A 4,462-nucleotide genomic window follows, 5' to 3' on the forward strand; every position below is an offset into this window, starting at 1 on the left:
GGGGGGTGAGCGAAAAATTGGGAGAACATTTTAATGAAATAACCACTGTTATATCAAAAGGTCACCATATTGCACTAATTATCACTCCCTGGGTTAATAACCCCCGCCTACGTTCACGCCGCTTCTCAGCGACAGTATGCGGCTGCTCATTACAAAACTTTTAACTCACTTGGCCCCACCGTACACGCCGCTTCACGTCGTCCAGCCGGCAACCCAAGCGTCCGGAAAGGGAGTCCCATACCATTTAGTTCAGCAAAGTTTCGTCCACAACATTTGTTTTTTTGCGTGTGTGTGTGTGTTGATGTAAACAAGGTAGTAAATAGCGCCAAATGTTTGACAAAGAAAAATGCTTAACAAGAAAATACTCAAGAAAAAAAAAAGCACCGTCTTTGGTTTGAACCTGGATCCGTTGTGTATGAAGCAGGCACCTTTCCTAAGCTACGCTACTTTTTTTTTTTTTGTTGCAAACTGAAATTTGTACCGTATTTTCCGGACTATAGTCCGCACCCGGTGTATAGTCCGCAGGGACAAATTTGGGGTCAAAAATTAAAGTTTTTGCTTAGATAGTCCGCACCCGGTGCATAGTCCGCACTCGGTGCATAGTTTGCACCTGGTGCTTAGTCGACACAAAAATCTTCTCATACGCGGCACAACTTGACATATGACTGCTTTCGTAGCTCACAAAGAAGCTTGTATTATACATAAATCATAACTTGCATAATCTTTTATTCACAAAATCCGTCTCGTCTCGTCATAATCAACGATATTGAAAAACAAGATTCCTGTATAGTCCGCACGCGTAGATAGTCCGCACAGCCTGAATTTTCAACTTTTAAACATGTATAGCCCGCGGCCTATAGCCCGGAAAATACGGTAGCCATTTCCGGTTGAGGTGTACGGGCTCGTGCGTATAGCTTAACTCATATTTTAAAGCATACCTACGGTTATTTTTGTAAAATATACTTGTAACATACTTGTAATTTCGGTTTGCTTCAACTCGCTTGGTGCCAATTTCGAAACTATGCACTCTTGCGAAAACGGGACATGATACTTTATTGGGACAAAAAGACGGGACGGCAGAAGCAGACCTCAAAAACGGGACCGTCCCGGCCAAAACGGGACGTCTGGTCACCCTAACAAGAACGAATGTTTGCCTCACACGATGGTAGGATTCAGATCCCACATCAGCACGCAGGAGGTCATGCTCCGCATTAAAGAGGACATATATTACCTTGAAAGCACCACCCATATGCGGACGATCGTTGGACTTGACATCAAAGGGGCCTTTGATAACGTCGCTCATGAATCCAAAATACCTAGGAATCGGAAACAGACTAATCAGATACGTCCAAGATTTTTTACGAGACAGATTCGTTCAGGTCAGAGTCGACGAACATACTACTCCGCAACACAGAGCTGAGAAAGGAGTCCCACAGGGAGCGATATTGTCGCCCACTCTTTTTAATATAGCCATGAAAGACCTTCCGAACAGACTTCAGAACATACCCAACCTTAAACACGCCGTGTATGCAGACGATATTACACTATGTTGTAACAATGGATCCCCAGGGGAACAACAGGAAACAATTCAAAGGGGTATTGACGCTGTACATAAATACACTAGTGAGCTCGGGCTAACCTGCTCCCGAGAAAAATCCGAATACACAGTTGTAACTAAAGCGACCGGTAGGAAGGCCGAAGAAACTAGAAACCACATATATCTCAACATCGCAAACACACAGATAAAACGCAAAGACGTCATACGCATCCTGGGCTTCTGGCTTCAGGACAATGGAAAATGGAACGTTTGACTAACGAAACTCACCGTACAAATACAACAAATACATCACATGATAAAGAGAATCACACGCAAGAACAGAGGCGTACGAGAAGAACATCTGAGACGTATACTTGAGGCCCTCGTATAGGACTCTATACCAACTACCACACATCCGACTCACCAAGACTCAAACATCCAAACTTGAAACGATTCTTCGCAAAGGCCACAGGCTTGCACTGGGCATCCCACGATTCTCAGCGAATTACCGTATCGAAGCAACCGGCACCTTTAACACGCAGGAGGAGCGGTGCGACATACAACGGCAATCCCAACATGACCGCCTACTAACCTCGAAGCAAGGAAGACAGATCCTCAGGCAGCAGGGTTACCTTACACCTCCCCCTGAAGAGATCCCCGACATCCCTCCACCGTGGGAATACATCCCGAGACTAACGGTTCTACCTATCCCTCGGAACATGGACAACGAAAGATACGCCACAAGGAGGGCGGCAAGGATCAATAAACTTCGCACCTCTCCAATCCCGGCCCACGTCACACTATACTACACAGACGCCTCAACTGGCAGAACAAACATGTAGAAATCCCCACTCCAGAGGAAGCAGAGATAACTGCTATCGGCGAGGCAATAACACTACCCTACCACCCTACGGAAGACATCCTCATCCGGACGGATAGCCAAGCTGCATGCAGGGCTTTCCGAGATAACACGTTGCCTTCACACATTAGACAACATATTTAGAATTACCTGCATCCGCGAAGGAACATAACGGTCACGATACAATAGACACCAGGCCATGATGGCCCAGAGGGGAACGAGGAGGCTCACCTCCTCACCCGAGAACCTTTGCCGGGACCCCCTGCTATATGGCCGCCTGAGTACAACCCACGCACCGAGAGAGCCATCTGCAGAACTACAAGGAGATTCACACTTAAGCAACTAAAGGAAAATGTCAGAACTCTGCCCCTTCCTCAACGCTCGCTTGGAAGGAAGGAAGAAGTACTCCTAAGAAGAGCGCAGACATTATCGCTGCTTACAGACAACTTCGTCCATTATATATCTACAAGTGCTGGACACCCAACCTGCAAACATTGTGGAGGATACCCAGACAACCACCATACACTCTGGGCATGTCCCAATGCCCAATCTTCAAAACGCACGGCTTTATCTTGCATTTCACCTACTCTACGGCCCTCATCCTACGAAGAAGGGCTCCGTCCACCCAAACACCTGGTCACCGTGTACCAAGATACTCTCCTCCAACACATTATAACCACCCTCCCAGAAGAGGAATCGTAAACACCCCACAATCTAAAAAAGGCTCGTGCGTCAGCTTTCCCGCGCAGCGCTTGGGGGGCCGGTCGCCGCGACTTGCGGGGGCGGCTCGGCCGGTGGCGTTGCCGGGGCGTGTGTTTGGACAGGGGGGCGCGGTCTGGGTTGTGACGTTGGGCATTGTAAAGCGTCACGCTTGCATTGCTTGGTGTCACAGCTCGGACTGCGTTTTTTGGTCTAGACATGTGTTTCGGCATCGTCGTTCGCTGGGCTGCCTCCGTGGGTTGCGGTGGTTGGCCTACGAGTGTTGTGCGGAGAGGTGTACTCACGAGTTTTTTTTTTTTTTTTTTTTTTTTTTTAGTGTGCAGTACCTTTTTAACGAGCGCCGGACCAGGCGTACAAAAATAAAGTTTACTCTCTCTCTCTCAATGACACTCTGCGAATGTCGCTTCTCCGCATACATCGGTGCATGGTAAGAAGCACGCTCAACGGAGCCAACCATCCCACGCGAACAAACCGTGAATGGGGAATACTGGAAAATTTCCAAGAGATGACAGTGTTCGATGCGCATATCAAATCAAATAGTACTTTATTCGAGGTAGTAATCAAATGTTTTGAAAACGCGCACAAGTTTACTGTAACGATCCGCTATAGATGAGCGACGTGCGAGCTATTAGTTTATGTAAAGGCAAATTACCTCTTGGAGCAACGCTGGCGCAAACGCTTCACGCTTTGTTGTCACAAATCATTCCATCTGTGACGAATGTCCCGCCGAGATGAACGGGTGATTACCAGTTTCCCTATGACGAGTTGACGTGTGACGAAAAGGCCGCATCCCAAGAGGGAGAAGAGGGGCTTGCGTTGCACTGCAGCCAAACTTTGTCTAGGTGGAGTTGAATAGTGCTGAACCTAGACGACGGCTTGTGGAGGAACATGTCACGGCAATTGTTCCGTCACGGAAAAGAAATTCAGGACTTGACCATTGAAACAAGATGGGTAGTTGGTGCTGGTAACAATTTGGAAAGGAACGTCCTACGCAACAAGTCGGTGGCACCCGACATTTTGCTAAGAAACTTAGCTTCTTCAGAGCCCCGAAGCACAGTTCCTTTACTCAGTTTCAACTTACGAGGAACTGCAGCGAATGCTTCGAGCCATTCCAGCCAAGCCCCACGCATTGCTGCTCCCTTACCAAAAGTCACATCACACTCACACGGCATTGGATGGGCTTCGATAGCTAGCAGGGTTGTCTGCAGTCTACCGTAAGGTGAAATAGAACTTTGGAGGGGCATTGCTGGACTGAAGCATCCTTTTACGGAGACATCTGCGAGATTCAAATGACTGCATAGAAAAATAATGATAAAGGGAAATGCACAGACAACAGACAAAAGAGA

Source organism: Ixodes scapularis, unplaced genomic scaffold (assembly GCF_016920785.2).
Source record: "Ixodes scapularis isolate PalLabHiFi unplaced genomic scaffold, ASM1692078v2 PGA_scaffold1__304_contigs__length_218370807, whole genome shotgun sequence".
NCBI classification, from domain to species: Eukaryota; Metazoa; Arthropoda; class Arachnida; order Ixodida; family Ixodidae; genus Ixodes; species Ixodes scapularis.